Source organism: Procambarus clarkii, chromosome 15 (assembly GCF_040958095.1).
Source record: "Procambarus clarkii isolate CNS0578487 chromosome 15, FALCON_Pclarkii_2.0, whole genome shotgun sequence".
In the NCBI taxonomy this organism is placed as follows: Eukaryota; Metazoa; Arthropoda; class Malacostraca; order Decapoda; family Cambaridae; genus Procambarus; species Procambarus clarkii.
Window position 1 is genome coordinate 46,607,095 of NC_091164.1, and position 12,500 is coordinate 46,619,594.

The 12,500-nt window shown below is 58.4% G+C and overlaps 2 non-coding genes across 2 annotated transcripts; both read right to left on the bottom strand.

The window, feature by feature from the left end:
• Positions 1–227: 227 nt before the first annotated feature.
• Positions 228–389, bottom strand: LOC138365159 (5.8S ribosomal RNA). Its single transcript, XR_011228705.1, has one exon. It is a non-coding gene; the product is annotated as a 5.8S ribosomal RNA (ribosomal RNA).
• Positions 390–1,036: 647 nt separating this feature from the next.
• On the bottom strand, positions 1,037–2,908 carry LOC138365165 (small subunit ribosomal RNA). Its single transcript, XR_011228711.1, has one exon. It is a non-coding gene; the product is annotated as a small subunit ribosomal RNA (ribosomal RNA).
• Between the last annotated feature and the right edge of the window lie 9,592 nt (positions 2,909–12,500).

Genomic DNA, 12,500 nt, shown 5'->3' on the forward strand with positions numbered 1-12,500 from the left:
CTCTGTTGCAGAAATAGGACGAAAAGCGTCTTTCTTTCACAGCATGATGAGGTGTGCTAGGGGCTCGTTTGTCAAATATTAGGGGGACTCCCGGTTTGCCTCCTGCCTTCTCATTCGGGGGGCAGTGGCGGGCGTCGTTCCCCAGAGCAGGCCAAAGCGCATCGTTGAGCCTGCCAAAGAGCAGAATATGGAGGCCGCAACAGCTACTCGCCCGATGGATGTTATTCCGACCCTCGCGCAGGAGTGGCGACAGTACACATATCAGGACTGCCGCCGCAATGTGCGTTCGACTTGTCGATGTATCTGGTATTCTTGCGATTCACATACCGACACGCAGTTAGCTGCGGTCTTCATCGACCCACGAGCCAAGTGATCCACCGTTAAGAGTTGTATATGTTTTTATTAAGGCCTGTCGGCCGTCTATCACTCCATCATAGGAGGACGTAATGTATGGGGGGTTTGATAGGGCTGGTAAGAGCCCGACTTTGGTTAGAAGACACATAAAATGCTTTTTTTCTCTCTCCCCTTTTTCCTCCTCTGCCGCACACGTACATTTACGTTTACAGTAGAGTGAAGGCGGGGAGGGAGGGGCCCACTGGGAAGCGTGTCAAGGAAAACCCAGCACTAGACGCCGCCAGAGTAGCAGGCGCCGGCCCTGTCAACGAGAGGAGCAGTAGCGTCTTCGCCTGCTGCTTTCTCTCTATGGTGTGGGTGCCGGAAGCCACTGAGCGACCGGGGACAAGGAAGAAAGATGTCGGTGACGGGTGTCGCGAGCCCCAACAGACGACTCTAAAGCAGTATACGGCGCTAGGACTGTGACCTGCGCCGGTCGGACTGACTGACATGTCATGTCAGTCCGACATCACAGACCTGTTATTGTCTCACAGTGGGTGTTGATCTCCCCGCCGTTTATCCGCTTTCTCCTTTCCCACGGCAATTGGGTGCGGCTCCCAAGGCTACCCTTGCCTTCTTCGCATTGAAGAATACTCGAACGACGACGACGAGCCGATGGTTGCAGCTCTCGCGTCACAAACTGTAATGATCCTTCCGCAGGTTCACCTACGGAAACCTTGTTACGACTTTTACTTCCTCTAAATGATCAAGTTTGGACATCTTTCCGTCAGCTCGAGGCGAGAACCCCTTGCGCCGAGACGCGAGGGGTAGAACATCCAAGAGCGCCAGTCCGAAGGCCTCACTAAATCATTCAATCGGTAGTAGCGACGGGCGGTGTGTACAAAGGGCAGGGACGTAATCAGCGCAAGCTGATGACTTGCACTTACTGGGAATTCCTCGTTCATGGGAAACAATTGCAAGCCCCAATCCCTATCATGAAGGGGATTGAACGGGTTACCCGCTCCTCTCGGAGGGGGAGAACACGTTGATCTCTTCAGTGTAGCGCGCGTGCGGCCCAGAACATCTAAGGGCATCACAGACCTGTTATTGCTCAATCTCGTGCGGCTAGAATTGCCGCTAATCCCTCTAAGAAGAAGTTGCGAACTGGACACCAATTGCTGGAGATCCGTCGACTAGTTAATAGGCCAGAGTCTCGTTCGTTATCGGAATTAACCAGACAAATCGCTCCACCAACTAAGAACGGCCATGCACCACCACCCACCGAATCGAGAAAGAGCTCTCAATCTGTCAATCCTTCCGGTGTCTGGGCCTGGTGAGGTTCCCCGTGTTGAGTCAAATTAAGCCGCAGGCTCCACTCCTGGTGGTGCCCTTCCGTCAATTCCTTTAAGTTTCAGCTTTGCAACCATACTTCCCCCGGAACCCAAAGACTTTGGTTTCCCGGAAGCTGCCCGCCGGGTCATGGGAATAACGCCGGCGGATCGCTAGTTGGCATCGTTTATGGTTAGAACTAGGGCGGTATCTGATCGCCTTCGAACCTCTAACTTTCGTTCTTGATTAATGAAAACATCCTTGGCAAATGCTTTCGCAGTAGTTCGTCTTGCGACGGTCCAAGAATTTCACCTCTAGCGTCGCAGTACGAATGCCCCCGCCTGTTCCTATTAGTCATTACCTCAGGTTCCGAAAACCAACAAAATAGAACCGAGGTCCTATTCCATTATTCCATGCATAGACATTCAGGCCATTAAAGTAGCCTGCTCTGAGCACTCTAATTTTTTCAAAGTAAACGTGCCGGCCACTCGGGACACTCGATGAAGAGCACCCCGTGCGAGCCGGCGGGGCTAGTTAGCTGTTCGGAGCGTGACAGTAAGCACCAGGCGGTGTACCGTCAGTCCGGAACTGAGATCCAACTACGAGCTTTTTAACCGCAACAACTTTAATATACGCTATTGGAGCTGGAATTACCGCGGCTGCTGGCACCAGACTTGCCCTCCAATAGATCCTCGTTAAAGGATTTAAAGTGTACTCATTCCGATTGCGAGGCCTCGGATGAGTCTCGCATCGTTATTTTTCGTCACTACCTCCCCGTGCCGGGAGTGGGTAATTTGCGTGCCTGCTGCCTTCCTTAGATGTGGTAGCCGTTTCTCAGGCTCCCTCTCCGGAATCGAACCCTGATTCCCCGTTACCCGTTATAGCCATTGTAGGCGCATAACCTACAATCGAAAGCTGATAAGGCAGACACTTGAAGGATGCGGCGCCGGTGCGGAGACCGTGCGCTCAGCAAAAAGTTATTCAGATTCACCACGGGTGGGTTAACGGACCGAGGCCCGACCAGTTTTGAACTAATAAAAGCGCTCTTCCCTTGCGGTCAGAGACGTGATGCATGTATTAGCTCTAGAATTACCACAGTTATCCAAGTAAGTGGGTTTACAGATCCAATGAAACATAGCTGATTTAATGAGCCATTCGCGGTTTCGCCTTAACTCGGCTTGTACTTACACATGCATGGCTTAATCTTTGAGACAAGCATATGACTACTGGCAGGATCAACCAGGTAGCTCAACAGTACTACTGATATATAGTACACAAGACACACACACACACACACCCCTCGCTCCCCTCGGTTTTGCGTTTTAATCCTGCTTTGCAAGTTAAATCTCACTATGGACTCTCTAGCAGCCCGACAGTATGGCGTTATGTCGATACGTTAGACGAACAGAGGCGGAGGAGAGCAGTTACTCCGCGTGGACGAACGATCATAACTACCCCGCCGAGATTACTCCTGCTCGTCATTGTCGTCATTCAACACGGCAAGCTGGAAAAACAGGAGGAGGAGCAGTAGTAAGTGAGTAGGTGGTGGTGGTGGTCTTTTTCGTTTTGGTAGGGACGCGAGTCTTATTTTCCTCGGCGTCACCCCTTTTATATGAAAGGAACCGTCGGAAATGCATCCGAGGTGCCGTGTGGTTTGTCGCCTCCTCGTTGGTGGAGAGAGGCGACGCCACAGTGTTTTTGTTCAGCCTTCCCATGACATGGAAGAAGGTTGGTGCTCTGTTCCCATGCACACAGACCGATCGATAGCTGACTCGATGTGCAGTCGTAGGCTGGAGAAGTGATCGCACGGAGATCGGAAGGAATCGTCGTGACACAATACAGAGGCGCTGCTTTGAAGGCCTCTCGAGCCTCACGACGTGCGCGATTACGGGCGCTCTCGCCTAATGCTACGTATGTCTAGCAGAATGCAAGTTCGCCTCGCGCACCGGACCCGAGATGCCGCAGCGTGTGCAGTGACAGTTCTCAGTTTGCATCGAGCATCGGGATCATGCTCTTGCGGGAAGGAGGATGATGGGGGGTTGTGTGGAGAGAGAGCTGCTGCCGAAACAAACTACTCACTCCAGGGAGGAATTGAAGGCAATTCTCGAGCCACACGACATGCGCGAGTTTCGCCGACCGTCTTCGCCCACTGTTACGTATGTCTAACACATGAACAAGATCGGTCGCACGCGCACACCGGACCCCGAGGTGCCTGGGCTCTGGAACCACACGACATGTGCGAGGAGGGCCGCCTTCGCCTGCAAGTTACGTATGTCTAACAAGACGCAATGGTCGGTCGCTCACACACCGGACTCCAAATACCTCAGCCTATGTGGCATTTGCCCCGCGACAGACAGGCAGGTTCCCCATTGGCGCCGGTGAACGAGAAGCAGTTCGCAACCGCACCGGAACCCAGAACCTGTGATCCAATCCCGCGACAGGCAAAACACCGTCTGGTTCCCCAATTACTCCGGTATACGTCTGCGGCAAACAGTTCGCTACCGCACCGGAACCGAGAACCAGCACCCTAACAGTGGGGGAAGAGAAAGGAGCCCACGCACCAAAACAATGGAATACATTTGCTCCTTCTCTCTGGCGACAACGAGACACAATGTCGCCAAGACGCCGGTAGTAGGTTCAGCCAGCCACCGAGTCTCCCCCTTTATATAGCTATATCTAACGTCCATGGAAGGCCATCTCGGACCACACGACATGCGCGAGTTTCGCCGACCGTCTTCGCCCACTGTTACGTATGTCTAACACATGAACAAGATCGGTCGCACGCGCACACCGGACCCGAGATGCCTGGCTCTGGAACCACACGACATGTGCAAGGAGGGCCGCCTTCGCCTAATGTTACGTATGTCTAACAGAACGCAATGGTCGGTCACTCACACACCGGACTCCAAATACCTCAGCCTATGTGGCATTTGCCCCGCGACAGACAGGCAGGTTCCCCATTGGCGCCGGTGAACGAGAAGCAGTTCGCAACCGCACCGGAACCCAGAACCTGTGATCCAATCCCGCGACAGGCAAAACACCGTCTGGTTCCCCAATTACTCCGGTATACGTCTGCGGCAAACAGTTCGCTACCGCACCGGAACCGAGAACCAGCGCCCTAACAGTGGGGGAAGAGAAAGGAGCCCACGTACCAAAACAATGGAATACATTTGCTCCTTCTCTCTGGCGACAACGAGACACAATGTCGCCAAGACGCCGGTAGTTGTCAGCCAGCCACCGAGTCTCCCCCCTTTATATAGCTATATCTAATGTGCATGGAAGGCCATCTCGGACCACACGACATGCGCGAGTTTCGCCGACCGTCTTCGCCCACTGTTACGTATGTCTAACACATGAACAAGATCGGTCGCACGCGCACACCGGACCCGAGATGCCTGGCTCTGGAACCACACGACATGTGCAAGGAGGGCCGCCTTCGCCTAATGTTACGTATGTCTAACAGAACGCAATGGTCGGTCACTCACACACCGGACTCCAAATACCTCGGCATATGTACCCCGCGACAGGTAAAAGGCTGGTTCCCCATTTACTCCGGTAAACGTCTGCGGCAAACAGTTCGCTACCGCACCGGAACCGAGAACCAGCACCGTGGAATGGGGGAAGGGAAAGTAGCCAACGCACCAAAACAATGGAAAACATTTGCTCCTTCCCTCTGGCAACAACGAGACTTAGAATGTCGCCAAGACGCAGGTAGTTGTCAGTAGTCTCCCTCGCATGGTCCCCTAAGACAGCAGGTTACCCACGAGAAAGGTGCCACAGACACCAGGTCTCCCCTATATATATCGAATGGGTCAAGGTGATGTCGTCACTTCGTGCAAATTGAGCTCAAATGGTCGCCCAGCTCTCGCTGTGCTGTGGTCTAAGCACGAAAACCCCTGATGTACCATGTCCCAGTTCTGGAAAAAGGTACACTCCGGCGCTCGATTTCGGCCAGAATGCCGAACTTGCCTCCCAATTCCTTTCAGGTCTGAGAGCCTTGAAGGACAATAGGGTTACCGGACCAGGCACTTGCAAGGGAGTCAGGGTTACGTTTCGCCGTTTCGGTACCCTCCATCCGATTTGGACGAGATTGAAAACGGAAGCACTTGGGCCGAAGGCCGACGCGGGACTCTAGTCGCCGGGCCCGGCTCTAGCCCCTGGACCCGGGTTAAGTTGTGCCGTTTCCGTACCCCTCGTCCGATTTGGACGAGATTGAAAACAGAAGCACTTGGGTCGGAGGCCGACGCGGGACTCTAGTCCCCGGGCCCGGCTCTAGCTACTGGACCCGGCTGGCAAAACGTAACTTCGGCGCCCTCCGTCCGATTTCCGCGAGACTGAAAACGCAAACGCCCAACCGGAAGCACACCGCTGGGCTTTAGTCCCTGGGTCCGGCTCTAGCTCTGGGGCCCGGCTAGCCGCTGTTAACTTCGGCGCCCGCCGTCTGATTTCGACGAGACTGAAAACGCCAGCTCTGCCGGCAAAGACGGCTACTCAACAATAGCCGATGGGCTCGGCTCTAGCTCCGGGACCCGGCTCGCCGCTGGTATCTTCGGCGCCTGCCGTCCGATTTCCGCGGGGCCGACCACCCCAGCACCCGCATCCAAAGTAGGTTACCCGGCAGTAGCCGACAAATCCGGCTCTAGCTCCTGGACCCGGCTGGCCACTGGTAAATTCGGCACCCGCCGTACGATTTCCGCGGGACTGAACACACCTTCTTCCTGCATCGGAGGAAGGTACTCGGCAATAGCCGTTGGGCCCGGCTCTAGCCACTGGACCCTGGTCTCCGGTGGTAACTTCTTCGGCGCCACCGGCCCAATTCGACCAGACCCGAGCTGACGACAGGGAGAAAGGCACACTCGCTCAGGTAACTTTGTTCGAGAACATATCCCGGCTCCCGACGACACCGGCAACGCTCGCATGCTACACGAGAAACACTGCTGGCGCGACCGCCACACACCGGGCAGGAGCAGGCCGTCACGCCAGGCCAGGCATTCTCTGTGCCGGAGCATTGCCGGAGACTGGACGAGGTCCAGCGGGTAAACGGCGGGAGTAAGCCGCTCGCCTAACAGTCCAGGTTTGCACCTCCCTCCCCCCCATCTCCGGTTTCCTCCCTGCCCTCAGCCGCCTGACAGGACTCTCTCGACGCCACACCGAGCCACAGTGGGTCGTCTCGCCATTCTCTCTTGGTGCCACACCATGGACGGATCCTAGCCCGCCTTTTGAGTTCGAATCTCCGTTTTCGGCGACCCACCTTAACACCCCCCCTCTCCTCACCCATCCAGAGCCCAACCCCACCCCCTACCCCCCCAAGTCCTCGTCCTCTGCTTTTCCTTCCTGCCCTCAGCCACCTGAAAGATCTACTCGACGGTTTCACCGAGCCACAGTGAGGTCGTCTCTGAATTTCCTCACTGTCCCCAGCCGCCTCACAGCACTCTCTCGACGACGCACCCAGCCCTCAGTGGGTCGTCTCTCCGTTTCCTCCCTGTCCTCAGCCGCCTCACAGCACTCTCTCGACGACGCACCGAGCCCTCGGTGGGTCGTCTCTCCGTTTCCTCCCTGTCCTCAGCCGCCTCACAGGACTCTCTCGACGCCTCACCCTGCCACAGTGGGTCGTCTCTCCGTTCTGTCTCTGTGTCGGATCAGGGACGGATCCTAGCCCGCCGTTTGAGGTCGAATCTCCGTTTTCGGCGACCCACCTTAACACCCCCCCTCCCCTCACCCATCCAGAGCCCAACCCCACCCCCTACCCCCCCATGTCCTCGTCTCTGCTTTTCCTTCCTGCCCTCAGCCACCTGAAAGATCTACTCGACGGTTTCACCGAGCCACAGTGAGGTCGTCTCTCAATTTCCTCCCTGTCCCCAGCCGCCTCACAGCACTCTCTCGACGACGCACCCAGCCCTCAGTGGGTCGTCTCTCCGTTTCCTCCCTGTCCTCAGCCGCCTCACAGCACTCTCTCGACGACGCACCGAGCCCTCGGTGGGTCGTCTCTCCGTTTCCTCCCTGTCCTCAGCCGCCTCACAGGACTCTCTCGGCGCCTCACCCTGCCACAGTGGGTCGTCTCTCCGTTCTGTCTCTGTGTCGGATCAGGGACGGATCCTAGCCCGCCTTTTGAGTTCGAATCTCCGTTTTCGGCGACCCACCTTAACACCCCCCCTCCCCTCACCCATCCAGAGCCCAACCCCACCCCCTTCCCCCCCAAGTCCTCGTCTCTGCTTTTCCTTCCTGCCCTCAGCCACCTGAAAGATCTACTCGACGGTTTCACCGAGCCACAGTGAGGTCGTCTCTCAATTTCCTCCCTGTCCCCAGCCGCCTCACAGCACTCTCTCGACGACGCACCCAGCCCTCAGTGGGTCGTCTCTCCGTTTCCTCCCTGTCCTCAGCCGCCTCACAGCACTCTCTCGACGACGCACCGAGCCCTCGGTGGGTCGTCTCTCCGTTTCCTCCCTGTCCTCAGCCGCCCCACAGGACTCTCTCGACGCCACACCCTGCCACAGTGGGTCGTCTCTCCGTTCCGTCTCTGTGTCGGATCAGGGACGGATCCTAGCCCGCCTTTTGAGTTCGAATCTCCGTTTTCGGCGACCCACCTTAACACCCCCCCTCCCCTCACCCATCCAGAGCCCAACCCCACCCCCTACCCCCCCAAGTCCTCGTCTCTGCTTTTCCTTCCTGCCCTCAGCCACCTGAAAGATCTACTCGACGGTTTCACCGAGCCACAGTGAGGTCGTCTCTGAATTTCCTCCCTGTCCCCAGCCGCCTCACAGCACTCTCTCGACGACGCACCCAGCCCTCAGTGGGTCGTCTCTCCGTTTCCTCCCTGTCCTCAGCCGCCTCACAGCACTCTCTCGACGACGCACCGAGCCCTCGGTGGGTCGTCTCTCCGTTTCCTCCCTGTCCTCAGCCGCCCCACAGGACTCTCTCGACGCCACACCCTGCCACAGTGGGTCGTCTCTCCGTTCTGTCTCTGTGTCGGATCAGGGACGGATCCTAGCCCGCCGTTTGAGGTCGAATCTCCGTTTTCGGCGACCCACCTTAACACCCCCCCTCCCCTCACCCATCCAGAGCCCAACCCCACCCCCTACCCCCCCAAGTCCTCGTCCTCTGCTTTTCCTTCCTGCCCTCAGCCACCTGAAAGATCTACTCGACGGTTTCACCGAGCCACAGTGAGGTCGTCTCTCAATTTCCTCCCTGTCCCCAGCCGCCTCACAGCACTCTCTCGACGACGCACCCAGCCCTCAGTGGGTCGTCTCTCCGTTTCCTCCCTGTCCTCAGCCGCCTCACAGCACTCTCTCGACGACGCACCGAGCCCTCGGTGGGTCGTCTCTCCGTTTCCTCCCTGTCCTCAGCCGCCTCACAGGACTCTCTCGACGCCTCACCCTGCCACAGTGGGTCGTCTCTCCGTTCTGTCTCTGTGTCGGATCAGGGACGGATCCTAGCCCGCCTTTTGAGTTCGAATCTCCGTTTTCGGCGACCCACCTTAACACCCCCCCTCCCCTCACCCATCCAGAGCCCAACCCCACCCCCTACCCCCCCAAGTCCTCGTCTCTGCTTTTCCTTCCTGCCCTCAGCCACCTGAAAGATCTACTCGACGGTTTCACCGAGCCACAGTGAGGTCGTCTCTCAATTTCCTCCCTGTCCCCAGCCGCCTCACAGCACTCTCTCGACGACGCACCCAGCCCTCAGTGGGTCGTCTCTCCGTTTCCTCCCTGTCCTCAGCCGCCTCACAGCACTCTCTCGACGACGCACCGAGCCCTCGGTGGGTCGTCTCTCCGTTTCCTCCCTGTCCTCAGCCGCCTCACAGGACTCTCTCGACGCCTCACCCTGCCACAGTGGGTCGTCTCTCCGTTCTGTCTCTGTGTCGGATCAGGGACGGATCCTAGCCCGCCTTTTGAGTTCGAATCTCCGTTTTCGGCGACCCACCTTAACACCCCCCCTCCCCTCACCCATCCAGAGCCCAACCCCACCCCCTACCCCCCCAAGTCCTCGTCTCTGCTTTTCCTTCCTGCCCTCAGCCACCTGAAAGATCTACTCGACGGTTTCACCGAGCCACAGTGAGGTCGTCTCTCAATTTCCTCCCTGTCCCCAGCCGCCTCACAGCACTCTCTCGACGACGCACCCAGCCCTCAGTGGGTCGTCTCTCCGTTTCCTCCCTGTCCTCAGCCGCCTCACAGCACTCTCTCGACGACGCACCGAGCCCTCGGTGGGTCGTCTCTCCGTTTCCTCCCTGTCCTCAGCCGCCCTCACAGGACTCTCTCGACGCCTACACCCTGCCACAGTGGGTCGTCTCTCCGTTCTGTCTCTGTGTCGGATCAGGGACGGATCCTAGCCCGCCGTTTGAGGTCGAATCTCCGTTTTCGGCGACCCACCTTAACACCCCCCCTCCCCTCACCCATCCAGAGCCCTAACCCCACCCCCTACCCCCCCAAGTCCTCGTCCTCTGCTTTTCCTTCCTGCCCTCAGCCACCTGAAAGATCTACTCGACGGTTTCACCGAGCCACAGTGAGGTCGTCTCTGAATTTCCTCCCTGTCCCCAGCCGCCTCACAGCACTCTCTCGACGACGCACCCAGCCCTCAGTGGGTCGTCTCTCCGTTTCCTCCCTGTCCTCAGCCGCCTCACAGCACTCTCTCGACGACGCACCGAGCCCTCGGTGGGTCGTCTCTCCGTTTCCTCCCTGTCCTCAGCCGCCTCACAGGACTCTCTCGACGCCTCACCCTGCCACAGTGGGTCGTCTCTCCGTTCTGTCTCTGTGTCGGATCAGGGACGGATCCTAGCCCGCCGTTTGAGGTCGAATCTCCGTTTTCGGCGACCCACCTTAACACCCCCCCTCCCCTCACCCATCCAGAGCCCAACCCCACCCCCTACCCCCCCAAGTCCTCGTCTCTGCTTTTCCTTCCTGCCCTCAGCCACCTGAAAGATCTACTCGACGGTTTCACCGAGCCACAGTGAGGTCGTCTCTGAATTTCCTCCCTGTCCCCAGCCGCCTCACAGCACTCTCTCGACGACGCACCCAGCCCTCAGTGGGTCGTCTCTCCGTTTCCTCCCATGTCCTCAGCCGCCTCACAGCACTCTCTCGACGACGCACCGAGCCCTCGGTGGGTCGTCTCTCCGTTTCCTCCCTGTGCCTCATCCGCCTCACAGGACTCTCTCGACGCCTCACCCTGCCACAGTGGGTCGTCTCTCCGTTCTGTCTCTGTGTCGGATCAGGGACGGATCCTAGCCCGCCATTTGAGGTCGAATCTCCGTTTTCGGCGACCCACCTTAACACCCCCCCTCCCCTCACCCATCCAGAGCCCAACCCCACCCCCTACCCCCCCAAGTCCTCGTCTCTGCTTTTCCTTCCTGCCCTCAGCCACCTGAAAGATCTACTCGACGGTTTCACCGAGCCACAGTGAGGTCGTCTCTCAATTTCCTCCCTGTCCCCAGCCGCCTCACAGCACTCTCTCGACGACGCACCCAGCCCTCAGTGGGTCGTCTCTCCGTTTCCTCCCTGTCCTCAGCCGCCTCACAGCACTCTCTCGACGACGCACCGAGCCCTCGGTGGGTCGTCTCTCCGTTTCCTCCCTGTCCTCAGCCGCCTCACAGGACTCTCTCGACGCCTCACCCTGCCACAGTGGGTCGTCTCTCCGTTCTGTCTCTGTGTCGGATCAGGGACGGATCCTAGCCCGCCTTTTGAGTTCGAATCTCCGTTTTCGGCGACCCACCTTAACACCCCCCCTCCCCTCACCCATCCAGAGCCCAACCCCACCCCCTACCCCCCCAAGTCCTCGTCTCTGCTTTTCCTTCCTGCCCTCAGCCACCTGAAAGATCTACTCGACGGTTTCACCGAGCCACAGTGAGGTCGTCTCTCAATTTCCTCCCTGTCCCCAGCCGCCTCACAGCACTCTCTCGACGACGCACCCAGCCCTCAGTGGGTCGTCTCTCCGTTTCCTCCCTGTCCTCAGCCGCCTCACAGCACTCTCTCGACGACGCACCGAGCCCTCGGTGGGTCGTCTCTCCGTTTCCTCCCTGTCCTCAGCCGCCCCACAGGACTCTCTCGACGCCACACCCTGCCACAGTGGGTCGTCTCTCCGTTCCGTCTCTGTGTCGGATCAGGGACGGATCCTAGCCCGCCGTTTGAGGTCGAATCTCCGTTTTCGGCGACCCACCTTAACACCCCCCCTCCCCTCACCCATCCAGAGCCCTACCCCACCCCCTACCCCCCCAAGTCCTCGCCTCTGCTTTTCCTTCCTGCCCTCAGCCACCTGAAAGATCTACTCGACGGTTTCACCGAGCCACAGTGAGGTCGTCTCTGAATTTCCTCCCTGTCCCCAGCCGCCTCACAGCACTCTCTCGACGACGCACCCAGCCCTCAGTGGGTCGTCTCTCCGTTTCCTCCCTGTCCTCAGCCGCCTCACAGCACTCTCTCGACGACGCACCGAGCCCTCGGTGGGTCGTCTCTCCGTTTCCTCCCTGTCCTCAGCCGCCCCACAGGACTCTCTCGACGCCACACCCTGCCACAGTGGGTCGTCTCTCCGTTCTGTCTCTGTGTCGGATCAGGGACGGATCCTAGCCCGCCGTTTGAGGTCGAATCTCCGTTTTCGGCGACCCACCTTAACACCCCCCCTCCCCTCACCCATCCAGAGCCCTACCCCACCCCCTACCCCCCCAAGTCCTCGCCTCTGCTTTTCCTTCCTGCCCTCAGCCACCTGAAAGATCTACTCGACGGTTTCACCGAGCCACAGTGAGGTCGTCTCTGAATTTCCTCCCTGTCCCCAGCCGCCTCACAGCACTCTCTCGACGACGCACCCAGCCCTCAGTGGGTCGTCTCTCCGTTTCCTCCCTGTCCTCAGCCGCCTCACAG